Genomic DNA, 17,633 nt, shown 5'->3' with positions numbered 1-17,633 from the left:
CCAAGGAATTTTGCACAAGCTATCATTGTTTCTAAAATCAGGTGTACGTAACATCTCCTCTGATTCGCAAAACTTAAAACACATTCATTATTGTTGCTGTTTATGTTACTATTTATTGTATTTCATGCTATCTAATAATTAACATTCATTACATATAATTAGGTAGACAACAGGCAGGTGCATCCTTAAGGTTTGCCACCAGACTACAAAAATAGCTATTTTTTAAAAAAAAAATGAAAATCTTCTAGATAGATATGATATATTCTTGAGCTTTCAAACATGTAAGTATCACATTCAGTTCCATGACTTTCTCTCTAGAATTGACAAAACATTCTGGATCTACATTTATACGTTGTTTTCTGAAACAAAAAGAACTCGTGGCTTTATTTTCTTACCCAAACTTTTAAGAAACACATCTGTTCCACTGCTGTGCTTTAGTTTGAGTGCCATGTTTATTTTCTTCAAACATTGCCCTAAACACTCTTCTGTTTTTCATGGCCATGAGGCCCTCTCTATTCACCAGGACAATGCACAGTCTATCACAAGACTGAAATCCAGTTGGCCAACGTGAAAAACAGCTGTTCATTTGACATATACCCAGTTTAACTCCAAGAACGCCTGGAGAGGAATGGTCCAAGTTGCTTTCTTGTTGCTTGGCTATTAGCGATCCCTCTACCAAACCTGCCTCCCTCTGTCTGGATGAAACTTGAACAGAATTAGATGTAATACTGGAAGAAATGTTTCTCCCCTGTATCAGTGGGGATGGAAAGATTTCCCTTGTTGTGATTGTGACGCTGATATGCAAACTCTTAAACATATTGTGTAAGATTGCCCACATTGTGCATTCTCTGGTTCCATAGAAGCATGGAGCAACACCAGAGGAGATAGCCTGGATAGCTGAATTGGACATCCAGTTATGAAGTCATTGCCATAGAGGTTTTGTATATAACTATGTGGATTTGTCATGTTCTCTTTGTCATGTTCTCATCATACACTAAATAAATAAATAATTGCCCTAAATTGGCAAAATTCAGCATGCAATTGGGCCTTTAAAGAAAGGTCACCATTGTCACTGTTTCATTCAGAATGACTTCTCAAAATATGATATCATAATCACTTAAATATTAAACTTTAACAAAATCAATGGGGTCTCAGAATCACTGCAGTCTAGTGGCTAAATTTAAGAAAATAAACAGTGACCTACTGGATTGGACCTTAGTACATCTAATCCAGCAGTTTGTACATTGGCTAACCAGCTTTCCAAAGAAGTGGCTAGTCTCCCAGCAGATGGTCTTCAGGCACAGTCAGACTGCCATCAAGGCTAATGGAATGGAATTGAAAAAAATAAGTAACTTTGAATTGCCATTAACTATCCATATACTAAGTAGTGGTAGCCTCCCCAAAAGTCTTTCTCCATACCTTAAAACAGCGGTTCTCAATCTGTGCATCATGACCCCTTTTGGAGGTCGAATGACCCTTTCACAGGAGTCGCCTAAGACCATCGGAAAACACATATTTCCGATGGTCTTAGGAACCGAGACACCGCTCCGCATCCATCTCCGTATGGCCTCCACCATTTGCAGAGAGAGAGACAGAGAGGCACTTTCGCTTCCCTTCTCTCTCTCTCTCTCTCTCTCTCTCTCTGACTTACCTCCTGCAGGGCTCCTGATTGCCCCAACCCCTGGGAGGAGCGTGGCCAGGACCTTGTGGCCTTGGAGATGCCCAGGGAAGCCCCGGGATCCCTGCTGGAAGCGGCCCGCTGGAGGCTCCGCTGAGGCTCCCTCCTGCAAGTCGCAGCCCAAGGGAGACCAGCCCCTGCGATCCCCAGCCAGCCCAACCATTGGACCCGCTGGCCGGGAAGGTGCACCGGAGTCCAGGCTTCTGGGAAGGAAGAAGGAGATGCAGCAAAGGTAGGAGAGGAGAGCCGCTCCTGGGGCCCGGCGCTGGCAGCGGCTTCCTTGCCCTCCTCCCCTTCTTCTTCCTGCTGCCCCCAGGCAGCTCGTGTGGGTGCCGGGACAAGAGGGGTGCCTGGGGAGGGAGCAACCGGGCTGGCAGAGGGGCTGGCAGGGGCCGTGCAGCACCAGCCCCCACCGCAGCTCCATCGATGGATGGAGGATGAGGTTGGGCAGCGTGGAGTCCCGGCGGGGCAGTGGCCGGGCGGGGCAGTGGCCGGGCTGGGGGCGGCAGGGACCCCTGACAATGCTGCCGTGCCACCGCCGCTGGAGCTGCTGCCTCCCGTCCTGCTCCTCCTCCCCGCCCGTTCAGCTGAGGACACAGCGGAGCCTGCCAGGGGCAGCGGGGACCCCTGATGATGCTGCTGTAAGAGAGAGAAAGAGAGAGACGAAAGAGAGAAACAGAGGAAAAGAGAGAGGAAAGAGAAAGAGAGAAAAGAGAAAGAGGAAAGAGAGAGGAAAGAGAGAAACAGGAAAAGAGGAAAGAGAAAGAAAGGGAGGAAAGAGAGGAAAAAGAGAGAAGAGAGAGAGGAAAGAGAAAGAGAGAAAGAGAGAGAAAGAGAAAAACAGGAAGAGAGAGAAAAGAGATAAAGAGAAAGAGGGAGGAAAGAGAGAAAGAGGAGAGAAAGAGGAAAGAGAAAGAGATGAAAGAGAAAGAGAGAGAGAGGAAAGAAAGAGAGAAAGAGGCAGAGGAATAGTGCTTCTCCAACCAGGCTGGGCGGAGCTGGCGGAGCGGCCTTCCTGCCCCCCCTCCCCGGCCAGCTGGGTGGGAGGTTGGGGGTCACCACAACATGAGGAACTGTATTAAAGGGTCGCGGCATTAGGAAGGTTGAGAATCACTGCTTTAAAAGCTTGGATAAAAGCAACCTATTGGGTAAGCTTTAGTTCTGAATTTCCTACATGAAGAAAAGTAGATAGGGAATTTGACAAGCGTACATATAATTCTGTGAGGTCTGTTCACCTTAGTAAGTTAGTCAAACTGGCCACTGGGTACTGTAACTGAATTTCATAGAATCATAAGGTTGGAAGGGACTGTAGAAAGTAAAGAAGATGATCTTGATGGAGATATATTAGATCTCCTGCTAGAGCAATAAGGGTGAAGAATATCCAGAAGTTCAGAAGAATGTTCAGAAGTGGCTCAAACAAACTCTTTCTTAATTCACTGGAGTATAAGAAGGATAAGGGACTTGCAAGATTTGGTTATTATAGCCAATCACAATGAAAGTATTTATCAGTTCAGTGGAGTTGATTTTCCTTTGGGGCTATCTAGTGGGGCTGACATAGATCTTGTACTTAGTCATGCTCTAGTCTTCTCTCATTTGGATTACTGCAATGTGCTCTACATGGGACTACCCTTGAAGAGTATTTGGAAGCAACAGTTAGTACAGAATGCAGTGGTATGGACAATTTCTGGAAGCCTCAGGGCAATGTATTATGCAAACTGCATGGGTTACTAGTTTGCTTCCAGGTCCAGTTCAAGATGTTGATTATCACCTTTAAAGGCCTTCATGGCAAGAGATCAGGTTATATAAGCAACTGTCTTGTCCTGATGGATTGATCCATCCTGCTAGCTGCAATAGAAGAGGCCTCCTGCAGACACCATAAGCAAAGGAATTTTGGCTAGCAGGTTTTAGGAGAAGAACCATCTCTGCTGTGGCACCAACCTCTGATATCATTCCAGCCTTCTGGAAGTGCCTTAAAATCTGGCTCTGCCAACATGCATGGGAACCCCATGAGGACACGCTGCACTGGAGATAGTTAGAGTAAGAGACAAAAGCCCATCCCATACCATCTGTGCTCTAGATTTTTAGTTTTTATTTAATTATTGTTAATTATATTTATGCTTTTACGACATTGTAAGCTGCCCAGAGTCACTTTGGATAATGAGAGGGGCAGCATATGAATTTAATAAATAAATATATTTAATTAATCAATGAGTTTGGTTTTGCTGTACCTGCAGATCATCAGAATACTTGCTTCCTTGTCCATGTTTGTGTGTCTCTCAAACATTACGTAGATCCAAACAGCTTCTTCCTTTGTACATCATCTTGTCTAGATTCTCCTGGAAAGACAAAATTGTTCTGTATGTCAAAGGAAGAAAAAACAGAGAAGAGAAAAAAAAGTAATACATTTGAATTTTCACTGGCTGCTGTCTTCAGCGGGCAGCACCTATGAAAATTTTCCTGATAAGAGTAGTTCATATGTAAGTTGAAATTACTGTTATTACATTGAAAAATAAGATTAGTCCAGTGTCAAGAAGCTGAATTATATTTTTATTGCTAAAGATATCTGGACAAGCTAAGCTAAATTCTGAATATCTATTAGTCCAATCTTGAATGAACACTAAGAAGTACATATTTTGTCAGCAATATCTTTTTAAAGAAACTGTGAATCATTTATCATAGTTCACTTATCTCATTTTTTACAATCATAAAAACATTAATGCAAATGAGAGTTCATGGTTCCTGTCCATCAATTTCCCCCCGAAATGCTACTGCAAAACAAAGAAATTGCATTTTAGGAACAAAAATAAGGCATCAGCAAATCTTAATTTTAATTTGAATTCACTCTGAAATTAATTTCACTTTTATTTTTTAAAAAAAGGTTAAGTAACTATCCTGAAATGGAAATGAATCAATAGGGACATGCTGTAAATGTCTCCCATGCAGAATTTCTATATGATACCTGCTATTCTGACATACAAGCCTGCCTATTACAATCATGTCAGAACAATTGTTTTATGGCCATTTTTATGACTTTTGCAGCAGTTTTTATCCAAATACCATGGTCGTTAATCAAACCAGTGGTTCATTATGGGTGAGGTTTTACCAAAAACTGGAAATGTCAGTTTTCTGCAAAAAATATTGTCAAATGCAGTCACGCAACTGCAAGATGCTACAAACAACCCTAAATGTAGCTGTATATCCAAGCACCCAAAATTCATTCATCATTGGAACCTTTAAATCTGGGCCATAAGTCCCCTTTTTTCAATCGGTTGTAATTCAAGGGCTACCTGTTCTTAAAAGTTACTACAGTACTGTACTGTGAGAACTGAATAGGTGTTATTTTATGTTTATGATGAAAAAAAATCAAATGAAGCTCTCCATGCCATCTTTTTGAAGAAAGCATTAAATCCATTTTCCAAGTCGACTTTTGCATCTAATCATGCCTTAACAGTAATTACTGCAATCCGGAAGCCCATTTTTTTAAAAAAAACTATGATAAAAAAATTCTATGGAACAGAAAGGGAGAGGTACAGCAAGGCAATATAACTATAGGAAGCAATAAAGAAGATATGTAGATAAATGAAACATATCTAAAATAATAGAAAAGAATAAAGAAAGGTTGAATAAATATATTTTTTTGAAAATACAGTGGAGGGAGGGGGAAAAAAACCTAAAAGAAGACCTACTGCATATCAAGAAGGAGAAAAGTACTGGCTGTAAAGAAGGCACATAAACATGAATGCTTTCTCTTCTTCTTCTTCTGGCTGTGCAGTACGTAGAGAGCCCAAAGTTGAGATAAATATTAATGAAGCTTTGGGAATATCAAACAGCAGCATTAATAAGGAACAGGTAAAAGAATATTTAGATGATTTAAATATTTATGATATTCACATTCTCTGAAAGTTGCTACTTGACTGTCTGCAACTCAGCTACTCATCTTTCAAACCTCTTGTGGCAAAATTAAGATCTTTGAGCTGTTTAGGAAAAAAACTGTTTAAAAAAACAGTTCAACCCTGAGCTACATATATTTACTTCTACTGGAGCTGTGTACTTGTTTTCAAATATACAGATTATCTTGGGTGGTTTGCTTTGATTCTGACTTCTGGTCACGCAGCCACATAAAAACTTTTCATAATTTGTGTTGGTTGTTCTGTAGTGGATGGAGTGGTCACACACTTTTTGTTAAAGTTGCATGCATATCAAGAACATCTTCAAGGGAAGAAAATTCACAAGGGAAGAAAACAACAACAACATGCTTCCCTTCCTGGATATCCTCATCAGCAGAGGAAGCAACGGCAAATTAGAAATGCAAGTCTATCAAAAAAACAACCCACACTAACCAAGTCTGCTTTATCAAAGTAACAACTCAGCCTCCCACAAGAGGAGCTGTATAACAACATTATTCAAAGGCGCATGAACGCATTGCAGCAGTCCAGAACACCAGAAAAATTAAACAGACCACCTATACATCTTCCAACAAAATAGATTCCCATGCAACTTTATCAAAAAAAAAATCCCTGACCACTCAACCCACAACAGCACAATCCACCCAAGCTGTAAAAATACTACTACTACCATACATCAAAAATCTCAGAAACAGCCAACAGTTAATTGCAACTACATGCCATTATAGCACACAAACCACCTAAGTAAATCAAAGGACACAGTAACTGAAGAAGGAAAAACAGGAGTCATTTAAACAGAGGTCCCCAACCTTTTGGGCACCAGGGACCGGTTACGTGGAAAAAGGTTTTTCTGTGGATTGGAGAGTGTGTGGTTTTATGTGCTGCCTGCATCCTGTGGATGGGGCTTTCCTTCTTTGTACAGACCGGTTGCTGGCATGCCATGGCCCGGTACTGGTCCACGGACCGGGGGTTGGGGACCCCTGATTTACAATACACAGTGAAAGAACTATAACAGTTACTATGTACAGTTGGACAGACAGGCAAAACACTCACAAAGCACATCTATGAACACCAACTAACAGTCAGAAAACACAGTGAAAACTCCTTAATTCCACAACACATGGACAGACCTAATCATAATAATAGACACATAGAAATGAACCATATTTATACACCATTCAAAAGAGACAGTAAAAAAAAACCTTAAAAGGAAACAAAAAGACCAGAACACATCTTCGCTGGCAACCAAAATCCAAATAAGCAGGGATTAACATTAGACAAACAACCAAGCAGAAAACAATGCCCTAATGAAGGAACTGCCAAAGAGAAAACCATACCTGCAACAAAACTGGCAGGCCAAGCTACTGTGTATAAACAGGAAATAAACCCCACACTTATTCGCACTGATGATTACCTAGTTGGGTAATGAAACATCTGCAAGCAAACAACAAGCTCAGAGGACTCCTCAGTTCAGCTCTGAGCTAATATATTTGCTTTTATTGGGTTTTGGATTTGTTTTCAAATACATGGATTATCTTTGATCCTGACTTCTGAATTGAACTGAACTGATATCCCAAGTCAATCTGGAGTCAGACAACACTTAAATCTAATTGAATTAACTCAAATCAATCAATCAAGAATCAAACTGTAAATTTAATGAACTGAGATGAATGTAGTTTTTCCCCTGGCGAAATTCAGGTGTGGGGTCATTCCACCCCCAGGGGACTTTTTATAGCCTAAGCACAGCCTCAGTCCCATAGACATTGCCATGGTCATGTTTATTGATCTTCTTTTCATTCTCTTTTTGCTTTTGCCTTGGTGCTTCAGAGGGAAAAGGAAGTGCCTATTTCCTTTGTCCCCAAATGTAAAGTGTACCTTGGTACTTTCAACAGTAGCATTTAGTCTTCAGCTTAATTTCACAGCTTTTCCTCACTAGTAATTTACAGCAGCATCAGAACACCCTGCAGCCTCCATTTTGCCTCCCACGACTTACCTTGTATCATCCACAGGCCCTAATTTATGCCACCTTCTCCTGTTGTTTCTTCCACCACAAAACATCCACCAGTTACAAGATGCAGAGGACAGCAAAGAAAAACAGGAGAATGCATCATTGTGCCTGCCATTCTATCGGTTGCCACAGCAAAGGCTGAATTTCATTAAGGATCATACTATAGCAAAGCTCTCACAGTGATTTTCAATCACAGACCTCACAGATACAAGACCTGGCCTTTTTACTTATTTTGTCACCATCCTTGATGTTTTGTGACACTTTGCCGGAGGAAAAGTTCTAGAGAACTTGAAAAGTTGCCCTGTGCCGAGTGAAGATCAGCCCCAGGATACTATGCACAGAATCACAGGGCAGGTTAATTCTACTAAACTTCTGTTGGGTCTTGCTGTTTTTGATTAAGTGCAAGGATTTGAGGGAGAGCGACTTGGTTCAAACATCATACCAGGCCTGGTAGGTTAGTACTAAGCCATAAACCAGAGTTACCACTACAATATGTGAGTTCACATAATAGATTAAGCCAAAATTGAATACATCATAGCTTTGACATAATTTATAAGCCCAGTAACTCGAATCTATCATAAGCTTTTATACATCACAGTGATAAATTCAGCACTACATCACTGATTACATTTATTAAGTAAACACGATAGAATTATTCTGCTTTTATAACTTGTAAATTTAAAAGTAGCTGGTGTTGACAAAACTTTAGATTAAATTGGCAAGATTCTTTCAAATGAGCATTTTACTACTGAGAGAGAGATTATAGTCATTCAATTGTAAGAGACAAGTCTTCCATAACATCAAGTTTCTTCAAAACACAAAATAAGTACAGATTTTTTTTAAAAAAAAATTAAACACAACAAAAACTATATTGTAAGCAACCAAAGTAGTCAAACAACAATAGTGTGAAATTAAAGAGCAATTTTCACATCATGAATAATAATATGTTCAATTTTTATACAAATAAAATAAAAACAAGAAACCATGAATAATGAGATACTGGTTGATAGGTGTAAAAATTGGCTATTAAAACCTGTAGAATTGAATCCAACATTTGCACATTATATTTATATATGATATGTTCAGAAATTCATTTCACAGTGATAATGAATCTGTATGTAATTAACATCCTATCACTCAGTTCAAAATAGTGTTAGAAAAGCATTCTAAAGATACTCATGCAAGGGAAGGGGAAAAGAGAGAAGAAAGGCCTGAATTATTTATCTATTCTAAGGCAAGTATTTATCTGTTTTTAGAGTATTAATCTTTGGGGCTCTCGACAATGTCTTCTCTTTGATAGCAATTGTTCTTTCTTACCTGAATATCCTGTTGTGAATTCTCTGCTGGGAGTGCACATTATAGTAACCCATCATGTGCTACATTTGTTTTGCCTTAACATACTGCATTAATCCAATAACTGTGGTTTGTAAAAAAAAAAATGGTCCATGGTTTTCATAATGTGTAAATTCATCTCCCTAATACCTTCCTTACTTCCCTCCTCTTTCTCTTCTCCCCTCACTACTCTCTTCCCCTCCCCTTCTCATCTTACCATCCTACTTCCTCCCTTCACCTTCCTCCCGTCTCATCCCTCTCAAATACAGAAATACAGCATAGGGGAAACGCCCAAGCAGCACCTCTCTCATAAATTACCATATCTATATTATCCTATTCTATCTATTTACCCACCTACTCACCCATCCACCCTCAAACCCCCCCCTCACTTCCCAGAGCAGAGTACAGGGTTATTAATAACAAAATTAACAATATATAATAAAAAAGAAAAAAGAAAAAGAAAGAAAAAAAATTATACTTACACCCTCAACTCCCCTTAAATTACATGATCATAAACAAATCTCTTATACAACATTTACTATAAAATTTACTCATAAAATAAATGAAACTTTATAGTCCCATACTTCTTCTGAATATAATCTATCCATCTTCTCCATACAATAATATATCTTTCTTGTGTATGATCCTTTAAATAAGCAGAAATTTTTGCCATTTCTGCTAAATTAGAAACTTTAAATATTCTTTCTAACTTTGTTATTCTGTTATTCATCTACTTATTTTATAATTCATTGTTTAAAAACACAACTGTCAAGTGATAACAAAGACCCACATGTAAAGAATTCAAACTAGCTATTTGATTGTTCTCTGCCTATAATACAGGAATATTCCTAGACTGGCAGCTTTTTTCTTGGAAAAACCAAATAAGACTCAAAGGCATTATGGGGGGAGGGGTAAACCTTGTCCTCTTGTGTTTATGTAGCAAGTCCAGGCTAATTGCCTACTTGAGCCCTCCTCTCAACTGGGACAGTTGCTCTCCAAAAACAGTTAACACAATCTCTGGAAGCAGAGCATCTAGCCAGAGAGATATAGCACTGTTGCTACATATTGGCATGTGTCACTAATGGGTATGTTAGAACTGAGTATGAATTACACTATACCAGTAATTACCAGTCATCTGATTTCATTATTTTAAGAAATACTTCTATTCTTACTTTAAAGACAACACTTAGAAACTTTGTTGTGTTAGGCCTGGAGTTGCTGTAAACTTGCTGTATCCATAAGATTTGGGCCATGATTTCACTGAATTTAAAATTGTATTATGATGCAGTGGCTTTAACCTTGATTAGTGATTGGCTCAACTTAACAAATAAGAATATCCTATCTCTTGAGGGATGGGATTTATTATATGGATGGCACGCATATTTAATTTATGATAAAAAAGTGGATCAGGTTTTTAAAACCCATATTTTGAGAAGTGCCTTGCTGCGTGTCTGGAAAAAGTATTACTATAGGTTAAATTATAAAATTCCAATTTGGGGGGTTCCAGGACACGTGATAGAGGGACTATCTAGGGGAGTAAATTTGGATAAGATTTCTTATAAGGAATTACTTAGTTTGGTTGGGCAGCATTGGCAATTAAAGCCTTTAACTGAGTTGAAGCAAGAAAATATTGTATATTCTTGGTTTTATTATAATCAATTGTTATTGAGGTGGAATATAGATAAAAAGGTTGGTATTTATTAAAACTTTTAATAAAAAAACAAAAAGATTTGGGCCATGATTCGAAGGAAGATAAAATACAAGTGATGAGGAAAATTTGGCTTGAGCAATGCACTTTGATACACTTCATATATTGTAAGCCATTTTTAATAGCTTTGTTTAATAGAGTGGCAGGTGATTCATTGGTTGGGTTCATATATGACACTTAAGCCAGAAATGCCACTATGGCTCAATTGATACATCTTGCTAAACTCAAACAAAACAGATCATAGGGTAGTATAATATATGAATCACTATAACCACGATTAGCTGTAACCTGAATTTTTTGGATGAGCTATCATTCACTAAGGAATTTTGAATTAGGGTTCACTATGTGATGTTATTGCAGTCATTTCTGTGATCATGAATGATTACTAATCTTTCAACACAGTATAAGAAACTGCCGTGAATGTTTAAGATGGTTCTGTAATAGGAAACCATATTTCAGGCTAAGCTAGCCTTCTTGAACTCCCCAGATCTGGAGGTTTCAGCTTGCAGAATTCTGAACAATGGTTTTATTGAATGGTAATTCCAAGAATTCTCCAGATTTTGGATTTAATGGGAACCAAGTCATATAGCTTAGCATGATGGATGAGTTCAGAACATTGTGGTTTATTCAATAATCAAAGGTTAGGACATAGAATCATAGGATTAGGAGGGACCTCAGAGGTCTTCTAGTTCAACACCCTGATCAAGGCAGGAGACCATATACCATCCTGGTCAAATGATTGTCCAGTCTATTTTTGAAAGCCTCCAGTGATGGAACAGCCACAACTTCAGGAGGCAAGTTATTCCATTGATTAATTGTTCTCACTGTCAAAAAATTTATCCTTACTCTTAGGATACATCTCTCTTTAAGAAGCTTCCACTCTTTACTTATTCTGCCTTAATTAATGTGCTGTTTGAACCAGTTCCATAAAAGATGGCTGGTTGCATTAGGCTTAATAAGAACATTGCATCATGTTTAGAAAGATGCAGGATCAATTCACTTTTTTCTCATTGTTGATTTATTTATCAGCTTTCTTAGACCTCAGAGATATCTCTAGAAGATATCTGAGATTTAAAGTATAGAATACTGAAACAAACAAATGTTGTGACTGCTGGAAATTTGCTCAGATGGGATGACTCCTACTCTCAGGATTCTTAAAAACGTTTATGTGGGAGTACCACGAAATATCAGGTTTTGACTGAAAAACATCCTTCACTGCAATGTTGATATACAATCACTCTGGCTTTCTACAATCAATTTAGATGCTAAAAAAGTTACTGCAGGCTAGAATTGCCTTAGCATCTTCCCTTCCCAGTTGTCGTCTTAATTTTCCTTATGTGCTTTCTGAAAAATGTGGTAGAAACCTATGAAATATGAGAAGGACTTGGAGGGGAAAGAAAGGGAAATATCTTATAGACACCATCCACCTTAGAACTGAGAATGTCTCTAGATAATAATTTCTGTGTTTATTGATTCCGAAATGTTTATAGGATGCCTTCCCAATATTCAAGGCTGCATAACAATTCTGTACTATGAAATCAGATCATTAAACAAAACAGCAAATGATCATTAACAATATGCAGATCCCAGAACAACTAAGCAAACCAAATGCCTGCTGAAATAATGAGGCCTTGAAGCAGTTGGGAGGAGGAGGGGGAAACAGACATGGATGAGTTCCCCTCATGTCTAAGAGTAGAATTTTTCAAAACTTTAGGACCACCAGAAAATCTCATTATTGCAGCAGGAAAAATCCAGGTTATGGTACAATCAGTGTGGGATTCAGCCAATTCGCACCACTTCGGCAGAACCAGTAGCTAATGTTTTGTTGCCCAGGCCCAAAATGGACTTCCAGAAGCAGCATCCACTCAGAGAACCGATTGTTCACATATTTGAATCCCACCACTGGGTACAATGCACAGGACCCAATAACATCATCTGCTGATTGGTAAGAGGCCCCAAATTCAGGAAAAAAAAAAAAAACACATGGAGAGCAAGGTTGGATCATGTTGTTATTGTTTCACAAGCTGAATCCATTGATAAACCTATATCAGTTTAACATGTGGTTTTAAAGCCTACCTATGCACATTCAACTGACAAAATGTCAGGAAAATATGGTTATTAAGGATTACTTTCTTATCCTGCAAGTTATTTTTAGGGGCTGTCACACTGCATTGCTCATAATGTGATCTGCAAGCCCCACTTCTGCACTCACTGAACCTCAGTGTGCTTATCGTTGTGCTACTCTAAGCCACTGGGCTAACTTTGCAAAAGTATTTGCTAAGTAAATCAGGTTGGTTTTTTTTTTTAAGTAATAAAGAAGTGGCATAAAAAGGAGGCTGCGAATCAGAAGAATGTAACTTCAAAAATAAGACTTGTGTGACAGTGGAACCAATTATCCTGTGAGTTGGTAAGCGCCCTTTCCTTTGAGGGGCTCAAGTAGAAACTAGAGGGTCATCTGTCAAACTTCCATTTCAATGGACAAATGGCCTCTTCTAACACTATGATTCTGTGATTACATGGGAATATAGTCGATTGATCTTACTTCAGAATGAAGGCATGAGCAGAGTGTGCTTGAGATGATCTAGCACAGCGGTTCTCAACCTATGGGTTGCGACCCCATTTGGGGTCGAACGACCATTTTACGGGGGTCGCCAAACAATGCGATCTGCCATTTTTCCCCCTCAGGGGGCGGCGTTGTGCATGCGCGTCGTGCGAAGCATGCGCGCTGCATCCGTGTGACGGGTCGCCGTCACACAAAGGTTGAGAACCGCTGATCTAGCATATACCAAATGAGTCAGTGATTACTGTAAGCCCCCCCCCCAAACCAAGAAAGTCACATGGAGCTCCTTCTAAGTAGTTTCCTTTATTGTTCCTCACCTACAGACAAAATCTTGCCAAACTAAAGCAACTATTTGCAAAACTGTAGATGTACTCTGGGAATAAATTGATTCAATTGCTTAAATGTGTTTTTAAGACCTCATCTGTGCTCCAAAGCTACCATTTTTCTATGAGAAATTCTATCAAATTTGTCAACAATTTGGGGGGGGGGAATAGATAGAAAATTTCTTATTCTATGGTAAAAGTTAAAACATATTATTATTTGGCTGGAATCTCCGCTTCCTTGCTATCTACGGAAATTAGGGAAGAGGGAATCACTGAGAGTGCTTTGAGCAGCCATATACATTTTCTTAAATAAATAACTATCCCTACAGACAGCTGGCAGAAAGTGGGAATAAAGAATCCTAATACAGGAATATCCCATTCAGAAATTTCTCTCACTGCAGAGCTCTTCTTTCAAAGCCAAAGGAGGACAGGAGAGGACAATGTCCACCTCTTCTTGTGAACAGATAACTGATGAAGGGGAATGTCCTACTATCTCATTATCAGCAATTACCCACAATCCCAAGCTCCCATCCAGCTTCAGACAAGGAAGGTTGGAGGGGAGTAGTGTTCATCTGCTCAGTTATTCTCTCCTATCCAGAGATTTCCCACGCAGCTTCAAATGGGAGGAGACCTGATGTGGATGGAAGAGGGGATGGCCTTTTAGATACAGGAGGAACTGCTGCTACCAAGGCAATGGTCAGATAAAAGGGGCCTGAGCTCAGGCCAAGAATGTAACACAAGTAACCTCTTGGTTAGCCTCCTTCTTAGTCCACATGAAGATAAAGGGAGAAAGTAACACTGACCATCACGGCATTAATTTCCTAGTACTTTGTAGGACTGACACCTGGGCATCCGTTGGTAATAGAACAGCCAACAGCCCCACTTCCCCCAGCCTGGCTCTCTTCCTCAAAATTCAAGGAATCAGTAAATGGAGAAACTGCAATGCAAGTCAATTAAAAGGTCTGGTTTCATGTGGGTACTATAAGTTGAATTGGTATGGAAGAAATGACCCACAAAAGTAGTCTATTGCTTTCAAAGATTGTTTTGCATCTTCATGGAATTTTTAGCAAACCAGCTGTTCCATGTTCTCCTTCCTGTGCTAGAAACCCCCACTCTGTTCCAGCTCATCCCTCTACCTCAGTGGTTCTCAACCTGTGGGTCGGGACCCCATTTGGGGTCGAACGACCATTTCACGGGGGTCGCCAAACAACTCAGTCTGCCATTTTTTCCCCCTTTTCCTTAGCTGTGCTACTCCCTTTTATTCTATTGGCTTTTGAAAGCCAATAGAACAGACTCTCTTAAATAGAGTCTAATTCTATTGGCTTTCAAAAGCCAATAGGAATTGTCCAGGCTGTCTCTGCCCTGCTGAGGCTGCCTAAAGTCCCATTCTGCAAATGGTGCTGCACCAGCTGAGTAGTCCTTGACTTACAACCGGTTGAGTAGTCCTCGACTTACGACCGGTTGGGGGTCGCGGCATTAAAAAGGTTGAGAACCATTGCTCTACCTGATCTTAAGAAGGGTATGTGCTCCTTATATAAACAGGAGCTTGAAAAGCTGATTGAGATTGTACAAGAAGGATTAAGATCAAGTTCCCTGAAAAGCCATTGGAAGACTGGAAAGACTAGATTAGAGGCAGACTGTCATGGAGAAAATCTATGTAATCATGTTCTCCCTGGCCTGGAGAAGCAGAAGAATCACTTTTTTTCAGAATCCACTCATTGTCTGATGCATTAGACCTAACTTGTAATTGCTAGGAGGCCCATTCACATGGCAATCAATCAATCAATCAATTAATCAGTACCCAATAAGAGTGTCTGTATTCTTTCCCCAGCAGAATACATCTGTGGTAGGCCCTAAATAGAAGTTTGCTTGTCCTCAGCTAATGAGAATTGGAAATCAAGAGCAAAGCCATTGCAAACTAGACCATCCATCAGCCCCAGTACTGTGTGCATGTATATGCAAACAGTGTATATCCATTCTTAACATAATCTCGCATTCAGTGAATTGAATGACATCTCAGATATAAGAAATTGAGAAGAACCAAGTTAACAAATGCATGAAAATGAGAAAGATCAGCATTGATAGATTCAAATGCATTTATGCCACACTCTGATCCCCAATCTTATTTTTCACCTCATAGAGAAGATCTGGGGTGAGGAAGAAACCAGAGGGGAAGGTGATCAAAGAAATTGAGAAGGTGACCTCATACACATAATCAAAACCACACAGTTTTCCCCCATGATAAGTGCATTAAAAGGTAGGGCTTCAATTGCATGATTAGTGTGCCCTCTTTATTTATTTATTTTTAACCCCACCTAGGGTCACCCTGGCTCTGAAGTCTGGGTGAAAAAAAACCCCCGACATGCTTCTTCAGATAAGAGAAATCAGAGTTCAGCTCTTCATTAAGTTCAGAAAATTTGGAAGGACAAATTTAAGAAATCCAGAGCTAGAGGAATCCCTTTCCATGGTACATAATTAAAGCAATTAGTTTCATACACAAAATCCACATTTGCTTTGTCCCATAAATGCAAGCTGTTCCCTGTGCCAAACTCTACTGTTTTTGGTTTACTTTAAATTGTGCAGATTTTAATATTATCTGACTGACTTTTTTGAGGTATCGCTAAAGCGGGGCAACGAATCAAACTTCCAGACTTTGACTACTCCCCTGCTGCCTCTCATATATCTTTGGCAAAAAGAGAAACCACAGATAGTTCTCAACTTACAACCACAATCGGGACTGCAATTTTTGTTGTTAAGCAAGGCAGTTGTTAAATGAATCACATTTGATTTCATGATTTTTTTTGCCATGGCTATTAAATGAATCACTGCAGTTAAGTGAATTACGATTCCAGCTTCGCCAATTAACTTCACTTGTCAGACTCTAGGGAGGTCACAAATGGCAATCACACATGAAGCTGGGACACTGCAGCTATTGTAAATATATACTGGTTACCAAGCACCTAAATCTTGATGATGTAATTGTGGATGCTACAAGGGTCATAAGTGTGAGCACCAGTCAGTTGTAACTTTGAACAGTCGCAAATGAATGGCTGTAATTCAAGGACTACCCTGTAATGTTAAATATGGATTGGTACAATATCTCAAACTTCCTTCTCTCCATAAGCTGGAGGGAAGTATGGACAGACATGTTTCCAGGGTATGAGATGAATTTAATAAAAATAATAATAATAATAACAACAATAACAACAACAACTTGACATGGACATGGCTTAAGATGGGAACCTTCAAGAAAGAAATGGAAGGCTTAATACTGGCTGCTCAAGAACAAGCACTACAAACTAATGCTATGAAAGCAAAGATACAAAAATCCACTAACAATCCAAATTGTCGACTTTTCAATGACAAAGTTGAAACTGTTTCACACCTAATTTGCGAGTGCAGCAAAATCACACAAACTGATTTCAAAGCTAGATATGACCGAATTGCTAAATTAATCCACTGGGCATTGTGTAAAAAATACGACTTGCTTGTGTCTGAAAAGTCGTGGGAACATAGGGTGGAAAAAGTTGTTGAGAATGAGAGGATGAAGATCTTGTGGGACTTTCGAATACAGACAGATCACCATTTGGAACACAACACGCTAGATATCACAGTTGTACAGAACCAAAGTATACAGCTGATTGATATTGCTGTACCAGGAGATGCCAGAGTTGAAGAAAAAGAACTGGAAAAAATTAAAAAATATCATGACCTGGCCATTAAAACTGTGCGATTATGGACGAAACATGTAACAGTGATACCCATTGTCATCAGGGCACTGGGAACTATGTCCCAAAACTTTGCAAAACACATCAAGAAAACTGCAGCTTCCTGCAATAACTCCAGCAATGCTACAAAAAACTGTGCTACTTGGAACATCTTACATTTTAAGGAGGTACCTGGTTGATACCTAGGATGCTGGCAGCAACCCGTGTCAACCATCAGCGCCAGTCAATTTGAATGTTCAGTTGACTGAGGTTCAAGTCTAATGAATAAATAATGATGATGATGATAATAATAATAATAATAATAAAGTTGGAAGGGACCTTGGAGGTCATCTAGTCCAACCCCCTGCCTATACCATTTTGGACAAATGGCTGTCCAGTCTCTTTTTATAAA

The sequence above is a fragment of the Crotalus tigris genome, unplaced genomic scaffold, assembly GCF_016545835.1.
Source record: "Crotalus tigris isolate CLP2741 ecotype Arizona unplaced genomic scaffold, ASM1654583v1 scf7180000024342.5246164, whole genome shotgun sequence".
Classification (NCBI taxonomy): domain Eukaryota; kingdom Metazoa; phylum Chordata; class Lepidosauria; order Squamata; family Viperidae; genus Crotalus; species Crotalus tigris.
Note: the sequence above shows the minus strand (reverse complement) of the source record.